Genomic DNA, 19,692 nt, shown 5'->3' with positions numbered 1-19,692 from the left:
GGCGGCCGAAAATTAGCGCGTATTTTCCTGCACTGATTGATTTTGGTTCCTTGTTCGATTTCTTGAGCATGCATTTGGCCGAAGGAACGAAACAGCGTGAGAATTGTAGGTTTCCTTGTGCGGATGGATTGTGTTCCCCAACTGTTGATGTGATTCTGTTGCGGCTGCTGTTCTACTGGAAGGCATTCTGTTGCCGTCCTGATGAACTGGAATGTTGATTTGGAGCATCTTGTTCGTCTGGTTTTACTGGCTGAGCTGGAACCATAAACGAGCAAACTTGTTCATTTTTTGCATTAGATATCTGTGTTAGGTTGCTGAAATGGTAGTTCAGTTATTTGCTGCTGCAAATTAGCGGACGTGCTCTCACCTAGTTTGGAGGTTTTTCTTAGAATCAACTCTAGATCTTGGCAATTTGGATGCAGATGGTTTGATTTTTTTACTAGGGAACTGTTAAAAGAAACAAAACGTAACTGAAATAGGACCCTCTTAGTTGGCGAACGATTCGCTGGGAGGAGGCGGACCGGTGGGGATGTAAATGGCAAATAAGTGACGTCTATAAGTCCCGTTTAGTCAGTTTTAGCTACCTTCATAGTTCATTTTCCTCAAAAAAAAATTAAATGGCATGTCACCATGATGGAGACGATGGCGCGACAAGGAGCAGAGCGGTTGTAGGTAGTTCGGCGGCGTTGTAGGTAGTTCGACGACGCGACAACGAGTTTCAGGATCATTTTTTTCAGTGTTTATGCTGCTGAAAATTTGTGCAATGGAGCGCATAGTTCTGGAAACTCATAGGTGTGTTTCTGAATTTTTGGGGCGTGCAGTTTCTGTAGGATCCCCTTGTTTCATTTTTCTGAAGCTCATAGTTTATGTTGTGATACAAATTTGTGCACTGGATCCCCTTCTGCTGAAAATTTGTGCATCGGATCCCATTTGTGTGTTTCTAAATTTTCGGAGCACATAGTTTCTGTAGGATCCTCTTTGTTTTATTTTTTCTGGAGCTCATAGTTTATGTTGTGATGCAGAGAGAACTTAAAGTTGCAGGATCCCATTTTTGTGTTAGTTTCTGAATTTTTGCAGCTCATTGTAGCGGTACTCTGACGTAGGGAGATGCTCTCGTCGTCGGCGCCGAGGTGGATGGTGTAGATGATATAGGTGGTGTAGATGGTAGATGTGCAGTAGGGATTTGGATGTTGCAGATCGAGTGTTGCAGAATTGTTTATTTGACTTTTAGAATACGCTGCTGGAGCTCATGCTATCCCCTTGCTGTGCTGTAGCTGATACTATCTTTTCTGAATGTTTGTAGCTCAAAACTTCTGTAGCATTTTTTTACTTGGAAGTTAGTGATGCAAGATTTTGATGTGTTGTACGGAATTAGTGGTACAGACTTGATGTGCTACATGAAACTAGTGATGCAGGATTTTCTTTTTAGTTCAAAGCTTCTGTAGCTCATGCAGTTATCCAGTTTGTAGTCTCAGAGAAACATATATGTAGTTTCAGAGAGGGAAGGAAACATATATGTAATTTCAGAGAAACAGTAGCTAAATTTCAGAGAAACTTACCTTTCTGAAACTAGTTTGTAGGTTATGTCTGTAGCTTATATTTCTGAAACTACAGGAATGTTTGTACTGCTAGGTTATAGCACAGGGAACTCAGTTTTTGCTTTTGAAACTACATATATCTTTTCTCTGAAATTTAGCTACTGTTCCAATACTTTTCCATGATTTTTTAGCTCATGTTTATCTGAAGTTAGTTGGATTAACTAATGTTCTTTCAAACCTGCATTTTATCTGCAGTTATATATGCAATCTTCAACTTTTGCTTCAATACTTTTCATTCTCTGATAAGTAGACATGCATTGCTGATAGTTTCCATGTTTTCTTTTTTGCTCTTGTTTTGCAGCATGCCTATCTTCCAAACTCGTTGGTCGGCAAAGCAGCTGGGCGGAATGTTAATCGTTTCCATGTTTTTTTGTATTTCTGCCTTTTCTATGCTCAGGACACGAGGTTGTTGCTCAATTTTCGCACATTCGTATCACCGGAGATTTTCAAGCACCCTCAGAACACTCTCAACTCAGCCGAAGAATTCCATAAACTGCTGAGAAGCTCGTAGAAGATGACAATCGGAACAGAAGCTCGCTAGCTTAGTTTTTATTTTTTATTTTGTGAGTCCATGTGTCTGAAACATCCATTTATGTAACTGAAAACAACAAGTATCATGCTGGAGCTACCTAGATGTTTTTTGTTGAACTCAAGATTGGAGCATCTATCATGCTGGGCATGTCCTTTTTTTCTTTTTTAGTTTGTTTTGAAATGCTGGAGCATCATCCATGATGATTCATGTTGACCCATGTGAATGTGAACTAGAGATTGATGGAGAGTTGGTAATGGAAATGACAGGCATTTTTTGCAGCTTGGTATATTTTTGTTTTCATTGGTTTTTTTTGTGCTGAAACAGTGAAATCACACTTCATGTGCCATGTATATTTACTGGGATTATATTGCTGAAACAGTTCATTTTTTAACTGAAACCATCTTGCATCATCATGTATGTATGTAAATTACTGGAGGGAGGACAAAATGTGCTTAGCAATATTGGGAATATGTCAACATATGCTGAAAGCATCATTCATGTTCTGGATCAGACCTCAAAAAACTGTTCAATACACAAGATGTTTCAAGTACTGGAAACATGTTTTGTCGTAACATGAAAACAAAAATATTGTAAGAAGGACAAAATGAAGAAAACAACAAATTCAAAACTATTTCAAGATACAAAATGTGAGCCTTTCTTGCATGTTTTCTTGCAGGATAGTGCTATGTTTTCCTCTATTTTCAGGCACACATAGGTATCAATTTCAGTCACACATAAGAATATGAGATCTTTTTATTTCCTCTGTTTTCCCGTAACATAGTTTTTGCAAAATGGAAATATATCTTAAATGCATCATCAATGTTGCAAAATAGAAACTATGAATGTTTTTTCCTGAAGCACAATGTGAGGCTCAAAAGAAAATCGAAAACATTTTATGGAGCATTTTTTCCTATAGGTTGAGTTGCATTGCTTGGGCACTTCTCGGAGCATTTGTCATCACCGCTCTCAAGTACACACAGTTTGGTACAACATGTCCAACCTTTGAGCAAAATTGACATTTATGTGGTGCTGCCACTGCCTCTGTCGCAGCTTTGAGTGGTCTACATGTCTACACAAGCCGCTTGCTGGTGTTGCTTGCTTCTGTTGCAATGATCTCCGATGTGCTACTTGTTTCCGGTTTATCAGCTGTTCTAGCATGCACACACCCAAAGACCCTCTTGATCATTACGACATCCTCTCGCTTCTGTCCCTTCTTCTGGCTGTACTTTGTTGAAGATATGTGTGTCCCGAAACCCAACTTGAAGGCATAGTCATTGTAGAATTTCTTTGCATCCTGAATTGTGTCAAAGATCATGCCAACATAGGGTGGTAGTGGCTGCGACGAAACATCTCCATCATCTGAATCATCTTGCATTGCATCATCAGCATGCAACAAACCATCTGAATCTTCATTATCATGGACAGAGAAGTTCCCTTGGACATAGCTCCCTTCCCCTTCAGTCGCAGCTTCCTGAAATGAGGCACAAGTTTTTATTTTTGTAAAATATAGCAGATGTTGTGCAACAATCACTTTTTTCATCTACGAGGCATCAAGAGTTATATTTGTTGTTTCAAAATTTTCAGAATTGCCGGAATTTCAGAATTTCATCTACAATGCATCAATAGATACATGGCCTAGATAGATACATGGCATCAACAGTTGTATTTTGCTGTTTCAGAAATTCATGCAATCCATGCCATTCATAAACAAAATTGAAACCAGAGACAACAACTAGCTATGTGTTTCTTCTGTTGATAAACAACAAAAATGAGATGTTTCAGATACATGTTGTAGAGATACAAGAAGGGGGCAGGGGTTTAGGGTTGTGCCTTGGCTTCACCCACATAATTCTAAAACTTTTTTTAGCTACCACATGCATGAATCCAAACAGCCCGCTTCTGATAAATAGGATCTACAGCAGTTACAGTGACACGCAGCTCAGGGATTAAGATTCGGAAACTTACCCAGCTGCCCTGATTTGATCTTGTCGAAGGAAGCCCCCCGGCGGCGGTCGGAGCTGAGAACGACAGCCACGGCTGTCCTTGAAGCAGGGAACCGCGGCTTGCTCGATTTGCGTCGGATCCCAGCGTGCGCCGCGCGATTTGGTGCGCCATTGTGCTGCAGGATTTTCCGTCGACGGCCTCAGTCCCTGTAGAGCCCCGGCAGCAGCGTTTTCACGGTGGCGGGGGCTGGGGCCGCGCTGCGCGCAGGTGTGTCTGGATGGCGGACATGGTTTTTTATTTCTGAAACAGAGCGGTTGCTGCACGAATAGTCACGAGCGCGATAGTTGGATCGGACGGTTGTCAGGACACGTATCGGACGGTGGTACAGGCGGCGGATGTTTCCAAAACAACCACCGGCCGACGCGTAGCGGCCGCCCTTGATTATAGGATCTAATCCCATTTCTCTTGTTCTTTCTCTTTTCTGTTGGAGTGAATAATAGGAAAGAAACTTCAGCGCGTGACTAGAGTCTTCTACATCTTGCCCCTATCTCTTCAATCGACGGAATTACACTTATTCTGATGAACAACGACGGGGCGGGGCATGGCCAGTGCGTCGCCGGTGGCTGCGACGTCGAGGAACGATCTGCAGCTTCGGTCCGCTCGGTCGGACCGGTTATAGACCGGACCGGACCGAGCAAATTTCGGGTTGAAAATTAGGGACCGGACAGACCAATTTCTTCAGCGGGTCCGGACCGATCGGTCCAGTCTACAACGGGCCACGAGCGGGCCAAAAAGCCCGCTCGCTCCGTCCAGCCTGAGGCATGATACATGAATGCCCAGTCTACAACTTCAAGTTGGCAAAATAAAACGAAAGACATGTCTCTCAAATCCTAATCCTGAAGCTCTCAATGGTAGTACAATATCCAATGATACAGAATGCGGCCATCCAAGCAAAATATGGGCAAACAGAATTTTGAAATCATGCAAGGCATGGACTTCTTGTCCTACACCAAATCATACAATCTAGAATTCTTCTCTGTTAGAAGTGACAGCCACAGTGCATGTACAGCTACAAATCTGACAAACTATGATTTCTTAACAGAAAATATTGTGGAGCTTCAAATAATTACAAGAACTCTCAACAGGACGCTCAAGCTCTCTTTATTTTCGAGGATACAAAAAAATCTCAACCTCTCAAAAGCTCAAAACATAATGCTAGGGCGTCCAGTACAGGGGCCGGTGGAGGGCTAGGTCGAGGCAAGGGGCATGAGAGAGGACAGAAGAGTGAGGGCGTCGACGGCGACGAGGGCCGGTGCAGGTCTACGAGAAGGCGGGGCCATGGGATAGGAAGGAGCAGCGATGGCGTTATCATCACCTCCGGCGGCGGGCGAGCGCCACAAGGGGTTATCTGAAAAATACCCTTAAGTGGCTGGTTAGCAAACCCATCTTTCATCTGTACCATCTGCCAGTGATCCAACGCTCAAGGTCACAAGTTTCCAGATTTTCAATGATTAGTGATTTTCATTGGATACTCCGCCTAAACAATCGAGAGTGCCCCCGCGCGCGCCCCTGGCGCCCAGCCCCACGCTGCCCCACACGCGCACGCCGGCCGCACCCCGCCCCCCGTGCGCGCCGGCCGCGTCCTGCGCTGGTGGCCTCGCAGGCGCATGGACGTGGATGCCGGAGGCGGAAGGACAGCGACCAGCGGCGCACGGGATGTGCTGTGGTGGCGCGGTTGCTCTATGTGTCGCTGATTTGTGGGCCAGAGAGAAGACAAGGACGGACAAGAGCGGACGAGAGGGACAAGAAGAGCGTCCGTTTTTTGTCCGTTTGGGAGAATACGTGGCTCAAGTTTGGTCTGGATTTGGGGTTGAGCCGGACAAAAGCGGACACAAACGGACGTGCTTGTCCGTTTGGGTATGCCCGCTGGAAGCAATTTTTACCCCATACGGACAAAACGGAATAGATGGGTCGCGTGGTGGAGTTGGCCTAAATGTGTTCGTCGCCTTGTCCCAGGATACACGCCCCCCCTGCTCCTCCGTGACACGGGCAAGAACTTGCTCGTTTTTCTTCATAAACACGCAACGATTAGCTTGCTGGCTAACTCACTCCTCGTTGCGCTTTTGTTAGGCGTGCCGTGCCAGCGCGTGTTGGACTAGGATGCCCAGGCATGACCCTAGCTGAGCCGCGTGCCAGGCACGGCCCGATAAGCCACGTGCCTGGCCGGCCCATGACGGGCCAGGCACACAGGCTGACATGTCGGCACGCCTAAACATGCCCAGTTGACTAGGTTTGGATGTACACCTCGATGTTGGACACACCGATGCCCAAAGAAACTTTTCCCTCTAGTTAGGGTTTTGGTCCTCCCGGTGGCGATCTCCGCCGCCGTTGAGATCTTTGCTTCCCTCCCGCCGATCAAACCAGAGCACGTCCGTGGAGCGATCAAGGGGCGATCACTGGGATCGCTGCCAGCTCCCGGTCTGTGTTCCTGGCTTCGACGGGGTGTTTAGGGTTTTCACGAAAGGCCCGGTCTTCTACATCAGGTTAGTGCTCTCCATGGATTCGACCGGGGCCTCTAGCTCATCTACGGTTAGTGATGTTGAAGCAATGATGAAGGAGTTGGGGCTGCGTGAGGAGGATCTGGACGACGTTGTGTTTGATGAGAAGGAGGCGCCACAGGAGGCGGCGAGGTGGGTTTCCCTAGTTAGGGTGAACACCAAGAAAACCTATAGCAAAACTTGGTTCTATCGCAATATCAGAGCTGCTTGGGACATCGCACAGGAATCGAAGTTCTGGCCTTTAGAGGATAATCTGTACACGGTGAATTTCTCATGTTTGGGGGATTGGGAGAAGGTCATGCATGATGGACCTTAGAATTTTAGAGGAGATGCAGTGATTCTGGTGCCATATGACGGAGTGACAAAACCGTCGCTAATCAAGCTTGACTATATCGATATCTGGGTTCAGATACATGATCTGCCGGACCTGTATGCACATCTCGCCGGCCCTCTCGCAACAAAAGTGGGTGAGGTTCTGCACGTCGAACAGCCATCTCAGGACTTTAGGGGAATTTCTACCGTGTGTGGGTTCGCATCAAGGTTGATAAACCTCTGAAGAATGTTGTGTCGATGATTAGAGATGGCAAACGTCAAATCTACAGAGTTAAGTTTGAGAGGTTGCCGGACTGGTGCGCCGTGTGTGGTATGTTGGGGCACCTATACAAGGAGCACGGCAATGGTATACACCCTCCTTCTGCATTGGTCTTCAAAGACCTGCGCGCTACTTGGTACATGCGATCTGAGAAAGGTCCAGGAGAAGGAGGAGGACGCAAGGGAGGTCGCCGTGGCGGCCGGTCGGGCGGTCGAGCGAAGACCTATGAGAGGGACAATGAGCAGTATGATGACGAGTATACGGATGAGGATGGTGGCGCTGAGGAACCACAAAGGGATGCGGCTAGGGAGGAAAGCAATAGAAAGAGGGTGATCATGACAGAGAGTGCACCAAAGGAGATCGTTAGAGTCATGGATGGAGAGGCGACTAGCTCAGATGGAAATCATACCGCACGGTGCTACTCCTTTGAGCCCTCCCCCGAAGAGAGACCCAAAACGCAACAAGATTTCAGAAGGAAAAGATGGTGCCACTATCCCAAAAAACCCTTTGGCGGGCTCCCTCGAGGGGCGCCACCGGGGACAATGAGTGCTTTGGTGTGGAACTGTCGCGGAGCGGGTAATGCCGCGAGGGTTCATGAAATTCGCAATCTTGCGAAGAAGTTTACCCCTACCCTCCTATGTATCATTGAAACTCAAATAGATAGAGGTAGGGTAGAAGCTTTATCAGAAACTTTAGGCTTTGATTGCGCTTATGCAGTCGATAGCCAGGGTAGAAGTGGAGGTATATGTTTGTTTTGGAATAAAGAAATAAAGATTGAAGTGTTGGGTTACTCTATGTATCACCTAGATGTCTCTGTGGACGAGCCGGGAAATGAGATGTGGCGCATGACATGTGTATATGGTGAAGCTCAGACTCACCTTAGACATCAAACATGGGATGTTATGAAAAACATCAGTACATCTAGTGACTTGCCGTAGCTATGCATTGGGGACATTAATGAGGTTCTACGCTTGGAGGAACACGAAGGAGTTGGGAGACGTAGCAATGCTCAGATGCAAGCCTTTCGGGAAGCTACAGATGTTTGCGGGTTGCTTGATATTGGCTACAGAGGCCACTTTTGGACTTTTGAAAAGAAGGTAACAAGGGGTTCTTTCACCAGATGCAGGTTGGACAGAGCGCTCTCTAATGCACAATGGACTACTATGTTTCCTTTGGTTCACTTGGATCACTTGGAAGCGGCTACATCTGACCATAATCCGATCCTATTGCAATGGAATAGATCGCACCGAACACCGGCGAAACAGGATTTTCGCTATGAAATGATGTGGGAGACGCATGAGGAATTTGGACACGATCAGCGGTGGATGGTCCGGCCCGCCATGCATGTCTATCGAGGACATGAGACCGAAGTTAGCTGCCATGTCTAAGAATCTTGAGGCTTGGAGCCATGACACTTTTGGGAGTGTTCGCAAAGAGATAAAAACGTTGCAACAAGAGCTTAAAAGGCTGCAAGATGATCCCACGAGGATGGGGCCGAACCATGCGGAGCTCAAAATTAACGAGAAGCTCATTGAACTATATCACCGCGAGGAGATCATGTGGAGGCAAAGGGCAAGAGTTCAATGGCTAGTTGCGGGTGATAAAAACACGAGTTCTTCCATTTGCGGGCTAGTATAAGGCAGAAGAAGAACATGATAAGAGCGCTACAGAATTCATTGGGGGTGCTAGTTGAGGACCCGGCTGAACTAGAAGCTTTGGCATGTGAGTTTTATCAAGATCTGTACAGGTCAGAGGGAGTACATGATATGGAGGCTGTTCTACAACATGTACCGAGGAAGGTAACAGCTGGTATGAATGCTAACCTTTGTGCACCTTATACTAATGATGAGGTCAAAACAGCGCTGTTTCAGATGTTCCACACAAAGGCGCCTGGGCCTGATGGATTTCCAGCTCATTTTTACCAGCACCATTGGGATATATGTGGAGAGGAAATTACTCGAGTGGTGCTCAGGATAGTCAGGGGGGAAGATAGCCCTGAGAGTATAAATGATACAGTTTTGGTTCTTATTCCCAAGGTTACTAACCCTCTCTCTTGTCACAGTTCAGGCCCATAAGCTTGTGTAATGTGTTATATAAGATTGCCTCCAAAGTGGTGGCTAACAGATTGAAGCTCATCCTACCGGATATTATTTCAAGGGAGCAATCTGCCTTTGTTCCTGAGAGGTTAATCACAGATAACATAATATGTGCATATGAGTGTTTACACTTCATGAAGAGGACCAAGTCCAAAAGGAATAATTTCTGTGCGGTGAAGTTGGATATGATGAAAGCTTATGACAGATTGGAATGGTCCTATCTGCAAGCCATCATGAGCAAATTGGGTTTTGAGCAGCAATGGATTAACACTGTAATGGGTATGGTGTCTTCGGTTTCCTTTTCAGTTCTGTTGAATGGAGAGAAACTTGACAGTTTTAAGCCTACAAGGGGAATCAGGCAAGGAGACCCAATCTCCCCTATCTCTTCTTGATTGCAGTAGAGGGCCTTTCGTGCCTCCTGAAATCCAGTTCTCAGTCATCAGATTTGGCCGGTGTGAAGGTGGCTCCTACAGCGCCACCCATTAATCACCTTCTTTTTGCAGATGATAGCCTGCTGCTTTTCAAGACTAGTGTGGAGGGAGCAAATACGGTGTCAAACCTACTGGGATCTTACTGTGGTGCTTCGGGCCAAAGAATAAACCATGGGAAATCTTCAATTTTATTTAGTAAGGGATGCAGCCAACCATCGCGAGATATCATAAAAAACATCTTGCAAGTGCAGAATGAGTCATTGACAGACCGCTACTTGGGTATGCCTACTGAGGTGGGACACTCAAAAAACGGTACTTTCAAATACCTGGTGGACAGAGTATGGGACAAGGTGAAAGGATGGATGGAGAAATTGCTGTCAGTTGGTGGCAAAGAGATTTTAATCAAGTCAGTTGCATAGGCAATTCCAGTTTACTCCATGTCATGCTTTAGATTACCTAGAGGATTGTGTGACAAAATTACCTCTATCATACGCCAGTTTTGGTGGGGAAGTAAAAGAGGCAGACGAAAGCCGTGTTGGGTAGCATGGGATGTAATGGTTCGGCCAAAGCATGTGGGAGGTTTGGGTTTTCGAGACATGGAGATTTTCAATCTAGCGCTACTTGCTAGGCAGGCGTGGAGAGTGCTAACCGAACCTGAATCTTTAAGTGCTCAAATTTTGAAAGCTGCTTACTTCCCAGAATCAGATATACTAGAAGCTGAGTTGGGCTCACACCCTTCTCAGATTTGGCGAGCCATACTTGACGGGCATGACATTCTGTCTCAGGGGATCATTAAAAGGATTGGAGATGGGGAATCAACGATGATATGGGAGCAAAACTGGTTACCACGGGACAATGTCAAGCACCCGATCACGTCTCTGATCTAAAACCCTCCAGTACGAGTGGCAGAGCTTATCGACAGCAGTACAACAAGCTGGAGGGAAGGAGTCATTCGGGCGGTGTTTACGCCCTTTGATGCAGAAGCAACACTCAAGATTCCTATTTGTCATAGAAGAGTACAAGATTTTTGGGCATGGAACGAGGAAAGACGAGGTATATTCACTGTTCGTTCAGCATACAGAATGATTGTGAGGATCAAGACGGAAAGGGAAGCATGGCTAGAAGAAAGGGAAAGTACATCACATGCGATAAGGAACCAGGGAGGCTGGAATGATCTCTGGAGGCTGCATGTTCCGGCCAAGCTGAAGCTATTCATGTGGCGTTTAGCACAACACTCCATACCATCACGAGAACTACTTCATCACAGGAACATGGCCACTTCGCCGGCGTGTATGTTATGCGGAGCACACGATAGTTGGCGCCATGCCCTCTTGAGTTGCCCTATGTCTCGGTGTACATGGGCCCTGTCTTCCGATTCTGTTCTTGAGCAGATTAGCGTCAATCAGGATGACAATGCAAGGAGCTGGATCTTCAGTATGAGCGAAAAACTTGATATGGACGAGTTCATTCGGCTGACAGTATCTCTTTGGGCAATCTGGAGTGCCAGGCGAAAAGCTCTCCATGAAGGTATCTTCCAAAGTCCGCATGCAATTAACGGTTTTATAAATTCTTACCTGGCAGAATTACGGAAACTGGACACACATCCAGAGCCTGGTATAGCAAGGGCTCCTCCCGTTGGCAGGGCATGGGTGTCACCACCAGAGAACCATGCAAAGGTCAATGTTGACGCCGTCGTCAGTCGCACCAACAGATATGGGGTTGTAGCTGCTATTAGTCGAAGAAGGGATGGAAGTTTTGAGGGGGCTTCTTTGGTTGTCATTCCTTCTGTGAGTGATTCAGCAACGTTGGAGGCCATGGCGGTTAGGGAAGGCATTGCCCTCTCAACGGATCTAAAGAGTCAGAGGATTCATATAGCCCCAGATTGCATGAATGTGGTGCATGAAATCAAGGAGGGAAGCAGATCAAGTTATGGTGCAATCATCCAGGAGGTTAAACTAGGTGTTAGTGCTTTTATCTCTTGTAATATAGTTTATGAAAGTAGGAGCTCAAATTTTGAGGCTCACAATCTAGCGAAGCATGCTTTACGCTTGGGTCTGGGCCGTCATGTATGGCTAGGTCATCCGGGGAATCTTCCCTCCGTCCCTGTAAATGTGGTGACGATATAATAAAGCTTCGTGTGATTGTCTCAAAAAAAAGGCAGGGGCGGGCCCAGGATTTGGAGACTGTGTATTCAAAATTTTAAATGTTGATTTCTTCTTAAATCCTAAAGCCCTTCTTTTTTTGGGTTGTATAACCCGATTAACACCATATTGTTCTATACTACTCCGTCCGTCGATAATGTAAGATATTTTTACAAGCTATGTTAGCTTGCAAAAACATTATACATTATGGGACAGGGGAAGTACTAAATAATATTACTACTGAAAATCACATCACAAATTGCAAATAATATTATTGCATTATAGTACTACTTAATAACCCTACATAATTCTCTTGTCTTAACAATTCAATCTTGTGAATCTACAAACAAGTCTCGAATTTCAATATCTTATACTTTACTGAAATAGAAAGTCTCAAATCCCAGACAAGTCTCAGATTTTAGTATATAAACAAAATAATGTCATCCTATACAAAAATAGGAAGCCAATCAGGTGGATTAACTCATCCTTTTACAGGAGAAAAAGTACCGAAGTTTGAAGAACAGCCGAAGAAATGACACCAGACATTTTTCTCGTACACCCGGACCCACAACAGTGGACACACGCGTGAGCTGCACAGCCGCCCACCGTGCACCCCTGCCGGCATGTTGATCAACCCTACCTCGAGTGTGCGGCCGCATGTGAGATTGGAATTTGGGGAGGCTAGCTTCAAGACGGGCTAATGACTCGTTGAGATTCCCAAGCTAGCTTCAACTTATTCATGCACCAACCAAACAGAGTACAGGCAGATCTCACGCAAGCTTCAGGCCAGACAAGTTTGCTCAAGGACAAGAACCAAACAGGCACGCAGCCTCATGCGTGTGAGTGGAGAGTCCCTGTCGGACGCCCGTGTGCGTCAAACAGGCACGCAGCCTCATGCGTGTGAGTGGAGAGTCCCTGTCGGACGCCCGTGTGCGTCAAACCGACGAGGTTTCGCGCAGGACGCGATCTGAATGGGCCGGCCCATTCGCTGTGGCCACAAAAATACCAAAAAAAGATGTCCCATGGGGATTCGAACTTGCAACCTCACGATCGCGAGTAACTGATCTTTACCACTACAGCAGCTAAAAGCACGTGATTAAATGAAGCGCGAAACTTTAAGAACTATAAAGGCTGCGGCAGAGAAAAAAAAAGAAAAATTTCCACCATTGAACATTTTTCTTATTTAGGCTGAATAATTTTTAAATACAATTTGAACATTTTTGTGATATACGCTGAATAGCTTTAAATACGAATTGAACATTTTTTGATATACGATGAATAATGTTTAAATACACATTGAACATTTTCATTATATACACTGAACACTTTTTAAGTACACAATGAACATTTTTCAAAATACAATGAACATTTCCTTAATATACGTTGAACATTTTGTTAAATGTATGGTGAACATTTTTGTAATACACAATGAACATTTTCCAATGCAAGGTGACTTTTTCATTAAGACGATGAAGATTTTCTTAATATACAATGAACATTTTGGTAATACGCGGTGAACTTTTTAGATAACACAGCAAAAAGAGAAGAAGAAAAGAAGAAAAGAAGATAAAAGAAAGTAAGCGAAAAAGAAAAAAAACAAAGGAAAATGGAACCAAAACAAAAATAACCCAGAACAAAACCTGTGAAAACCGGACAAAGCATTGAAACAACAGAAGCAAAAAAACCACAGAAGAAAAACGAAAAAAACCCGGCAGGAAACAGCGAAGGAAGAGACAGCGAACGACGAACACACGAATCCTGTACATGGGCTGGCACAACCAGATGTTCGCTTCAGCGAAGGGACGACCTTTTGACGCTAACGAGCGTCAAATAGGATCTGCCGCCAAGAAACTCTATTTGGCGCTGAAGGCGCCTGATAAAGGCATTTTCGCCATCAGGGGCACACCCCTCTCCAAACTGGGCCGGCCCATTGACCTTTCTTCTCTTTCCTCTCAAACTGCAAAGAATGGTGCGGCATAAGAAATCAAACTTGAGACCTCTCGATTAACAGAGAACCGCATAGCCATTAGGACATCTGCACACACATGTGCTTTCTAACTTCATTTTTTCAATTTTTCTTCTTCAGTTCGCTGAGATCTTTTTTCTTTTTTCTTTCTTTTTTCCTTGTTACTTTTTACTTTTTTTTGTTTCTTTAATTGTGCGAACTTTATTCTAATTCATGGTTTTTTTTTCTCAAAATAGATGAACTTTTTTCAAATTCGCGAATGTTTTCTTCAAAATAGATGAACAATTTTCATATTCATGAACTTTTTTCTTCCAAAATGTTATACTTTTTTTAAAATCAATGAACTCTTTCTCAAAATGGATGAACTTTCTTTCAAAATCAATGATTTTTTTCAACATTAATGAACTTTTTCCAAATTTGATGAACTATTTTTCAAAATTGATTAAATTTTTCAAAAGCCAATGATTTTTTTGAAAAAATGATGAACTTTTTTGAATTCAATAAAAAGTTCAAATTTGATGGACCTTTTTCAAAATCAATGAATTTTTTCAAAGTTGATGAACTTTTTATGAAAATCGATGAACTTTTTTCAAATTTGTTAGCTTTTTTCAAATTCGATATATTTCTTCAAAATTGATGAACATTTTTCAAATTCGTGAACTTTTCTCAAATTCATGAACATTTTCCAATTTGTAAGAACTTTTTCAAAATTATGAACTTTATTCAAGTTCACATTTTTTATTGTGATCTTTTTCCATTTTTTATAACATAAAATAATACACATAACAAATAGGGTACATATTACTCCTACATGCTATTGTTGTGATTCAAGAAAATGCTAATGCTGTACTAAAAGAACTATCAAATAGAGTATTTTCCTCATAGAGGACAACAAGGAGGCTTCGGCCTAGTTGTTATTGCCTAAGCTTTCAAGCCAGCCGACAGGGAAAGAATCCTATTTCTACATGAATTATTTATGTTTTTTGCGCTACGAGGAGAACAAACTTTCATATTGGGCCGACCCGCTATGCCTGTGATGGGGTGAGGGGTGCTTGACTAAGCATGTCAATTTTACCCATGGGTATGGGTACCTGCGGGTACCGTACCCGCATGGGTAGGGTATGGGCATATTTTTATACCCATGAGTAGTACCCATATCCTACCCATGAAGTCATGGATAGGGTATGGGTATATCCTTGTACCCGTGGGTATACCCATACCCTGTCCGTTTGTGAACTAATGTTAAGTTGTCGTCAATTAGTCATGTGACTCGTCTACTCCTATTGACATAAGAGTATGTTATGACTTCTAAATTTTGATAGTGACCATTTACTCATCTAGCTGGTATTGAGCTGAGATAATTGATTTTTTTTGTTAAATGTGCTATCAAAGAGCGTAAAATTGTGAACAACTTGTGTACTATTTGTTCTATCCGCTGGGTACCCAATGAGTGCGGTACCCGTCGGGTATGGGTATGGGTAATGTTTCATACCCATGGGTACGGGTATGGATAGATTTTTGTACCCACTAATTATACATGTATGGACATTGTATTGCTCTACCATGCCCATTGCCATCCTTATGCGTGATTTGGGGTCAGGCGCCACGCAGGTCGGGGATTTCGAGGTCCCATGCCCTAGGTACACAAAGAGTAATCCCATTTCTTAGTAACCAAACAAGTCCAATTGTTGTTCATTTAAAAAAACAAAGGTTCAATTGTTTGCCAACCCTCAAACGGGAGAGAATTGTTTCTGCACACGCGCGCGCACACACACACACACACACACAGAGAGATGGAGGGAGAGAGAGTTGACATGCATATTGGGTTTCTCAGGCAATGGAAGAGTGTTCGCTGATGGAAAGCTACACTAGACTCCATAGTCTACACCTCTCTATACAATATGGGACATGCCACGTGTGGGTCGGATGATAATACCAGAAGATCGACTACTCGAGATACCATATGATGGAGCCATAGGCAACCATTTGATCCTTCCCCGTGAGCCGACGAGTCTTTGCAACAAGCCTTGTATTGCACTCGATGCTTTGCAACTCGAGCCTTGTTACCACCCTAAATGTTTTCTAGCGCAACAACCATCGGATCTACTCGAGCCTTTGCAACAAGCATCATGTTGCGCTTAGTGCTTTCCAACATGAAACTTGTTGCAATCCCTCGATTTTTTTCTATGTTTGATCTAGTCAGCGAGGCTTTGTAATAAGCCTCCTATTGTTCTCAAAACATGAGCCATGTTGCAAATCTCTCGAATAGTTTTTTTTTTGTAATTTCTGTGTCCAATCTACTCGTTGAGTCTTTGCAGACCTTGTGTTGTGCTCAGCGCTCTACAACATGAGCTTTGTTGCAACCCCGTGAACAGGGATGCAAAATTCACAGGCATTGCTGTCGTCGTCATCGACGCGGAAGCAGGAAGCTTTCACTCCGTACCTCACCCGTGCCACCCTAGGACGTGGGTTGACGATCAACCAGAAGAGAGGACTATCACACCCTCCCAACGCCTGTCGATCAAGACCACGAAACGGCCATCTCGGATAGATCGGCAAGAGGCACACCCTGACAACGACGACACATAGATGCACATGAGGTTGATCTGGCCGGAGGCCATGCAACAGTGCTGCTGCAGCTACTTGTCGTGGCTCTCGAGCATAATCACCTAGCTGAAAATGGACGCCGTCACATCCCGAGTTAGGCAGCACCTTGGCGCCGCCTCGTCGAGGAGAGACCCCACAACCCGCCCGACCATGGATCTACTCCCATGAGGCCAACACGCGTCGGCAAAAGAAGGATCACGTCAATCATTTAATTTTCATAAAGAAGGTAAATCATACTGTATAACGCACTGAAGGAAATATGCCCTAGAGGCAATAATAAAGTTGTTATTTATGTTTCCTTATATCATGATAAATGTTTATTATTCATGCTAGAATTGTATTAATCGGAAACTTGATACATGTGTGAATACATAGACAAAACAAAGTGTCCATAGTATGCCTCTACTTGACTAGCTCGTTAATCAAAGATGGTTAAGTTTCATGACCATTGACATGTCTTGTCCCTTGATGAACGGGGTCACATCATTAGGAGAATGATGTGATGGACAAGACCCATCCGTTAGCTTAGCATAATGATCGTTAAGTTTTTTTGCTTTCTTCATGACTTATACATATTCCTCTGACTATGAGATTATGCAACTCCTGAATACCGTAGGAACACCTTGTGTGCCATAAAACGTCACAACGTAACTGAGTGATTATAAAGATGCTCTACAGGTGTCTCCAAAGGTGTTTGTTGGGTTGGCATAGATCAAGATTAGGATTTGTCACTCCAATTATCGGAGAGGTATCTCTGAACCCTCTTGGTAATGCACATCACTATAAGCCTTGCAAGCAATGTGACTAATGAGTTAGTTGCGGGATGATGCATTACGGAACGAGTAAAGAGACTTGCCGATAACGAGATTGAACTAGGTATGAGGATACCGACGATCGAATCTCGGTCAAGTAACATATCGATGACAAAGGAATGAAGTATATTGTTATTGCGGTTTGACCGATAAAGATCTTCATAGAATATGTAGGAACCAATATGAGCATCCAGGTTCCGCTATTGGTTATTGACTGGAGATATGTCTCGGTCATGTCTACATAGTTCTTGAACCCGTAGGGTCCGCACGCTTAACGTTCGATGACGATTTGTATTGTGAGTTATGTGTTTTGGTGACCGAAGTTTGTTCAGAGTCCTGGATGAGATCACAGACATGACGAGGAGTCTCAAAATGGTCGAGAGGTAAAGATGATATATTGGACGATGATATTCGGACACCGGATGGTTTCAGAAAGGTTCGGGTATATTTTGGAGTACCGAGGGGTTACCGGAACCCTCCGGGTAAGTATTGGGCCTACATGGGCCTTAGGGGAAAGAGAGGGGAGCCCACAAGGGGTGCCCCCCATGGGAGTCTGACTTGGACTAGGGGAGAGGGCGGCGCCCCCCTTTCCCTCTCCCTCTCCTTCTTTTTCCCTTCCGATGAGAAAAGAAAAAAGGAGGGCGGGGGTGAATCCTACTAGGAGTGCAGGACTCCCCCCCTATGGCGCGCGACGGCCTCCTCCTCCCCTCCTTTATATACGGGGGCAGGGGCATCCCATAGCACATCAATTGTTCTCTTAGCCGTGTGTGGTGCCCCCCTTCACAGTTTACTCCTTCGGTCATAGCGGCGTATTGCTTAGGCGAAGCCCTGCGCGGATCACATCACCATGACCGTCATCACGCCGTCGTGCTGACGAAACTCTCCCTCGACCCTCTGCTGGATCAAGAGTTCGAGAGACGTTATCGAGCTGAACGTATGCTGAAGTCGGAGGTGCCGTATGTTCGGTACTTGATCGGTTGGATCGCGAAGACGCTCACGACTACATCAACCGCGTTAACCTAACGCTTCCGCTTTCGGTCTATGAGGGTACGTGGACACACTCTCCCTCTCTCGTTGTTATGCATCTTCTAGATAGATCTTGCGTGATTGTAGGAATTTTTTTAAAATTGCATGCTATGTTCCCCTACATGCACTTACTTCAAAATAAAAAAGGAGCATAAATTTTCTTTTGAAGAAACATAGTACAGAGCTGACGCTAAACAAACACGCACGCTCGACCCATGAACATAGACACACAAACGTTACCTCCACGCACACCTTCGAAAGACGTAGCAACAGATTTCGAGATTGACCAAGTAGCCATAACACACTCATAGTAGAGGCACATGTCATGCCGTTGAAACATAAGCGCTTGATCAAATCCAGAAAAAATGTCACCGTCCATGCCAAGTCTAAGACTTAATTCTGTGGCCAGTTCTCATTTGGATGAAAATTAACTAAGACTCATCTAATTCCTATACTCCCTCCACTCCATAATGTATTGCACCGGTGTTTTTCGAGATTTAAGTTTGACCATAAATTTAACTAACATGGGCAACTGCGGTGGGAGCAAAAATTATACCATCAAATCAGAAAAATGTCACCGTCCAGGCCAAGTCTATGACTTAATTATCTGGCCAGTTCTCATTTGGGTGAGATTTAACTAAGTCTCATCTAACTGCTATACTCCCTCTATTTCATAATGTATTGCGCTGGACCAACGTGGGCTACTGTGGCCGGAGCAAAAATCTCAAAAAACACGAGCGCACTACATTATGGAATATATGGAGTACCATTTAATTTTATATAAAGATTTATGTGATTTTTTATATTTTTAAATAATCAAATAATATGAGTGTTATATATTTCACTAATTCTCCTGTAGACGAGTATTAGCAAATCCAGTGACTTTAACCCGAGCAGTTCCAAGCAACATAGCCATTTAATCTAAGCTAAGTTATCACCTCGAGGAGAACCCTGTGTCTTCGCTCCGGTTAGTAGTTTAGGCTAGGATTATTTTCTAGTTTTCGCAGATGCGGCGCTCGGGCGGATGGCATCGTTTCTTTTTTGGGTTTGCCTTCCGGACTCTGACACTCCTTGAATTTGTCCGTTTGGACGTAGTCGACGGAGCACCGGTGTAGATTTTTGTCGTGTCCTTCGACGGTGAGGTTAGTGTTTCTTGTCATGTGGTAATATTTGGTGTGCTGATCTTTAGAGACAGATGCATGAAGACTTTTTGACTATCATTAACAAGGTCAACAAGGTCAAACCGGCTTCGATAGAGAAACGGCGACATCAACGCGTTGTTCTAGCAGCAGGAGTGGTCGTTTGGTAACCTCAGAATCTTGATAGAATTTTAATTATGTTTGAAATACTTTGGAATTCGGATAACTTTTATAATTGCAAATACTCCTT

The sequence above is a fragment of the Triticum urartu genome, chromosome 7A (assembly GCF_056163025.1).
Source record: "Triticum urartu cultivar PI428250 chromosome 7A, HENAU_Tu73, whole genome shotgun sequence".
Taxonomy (NCBI): domain Eukaryota; kingdom Viridiplantae; phylum Streptophyta; class Magnoliopsida; order Poales; family Poaceae; genus Triticum; species Triticum urartu.
This window is presented reverse-complemented; position numbering follows the sequence as displayed.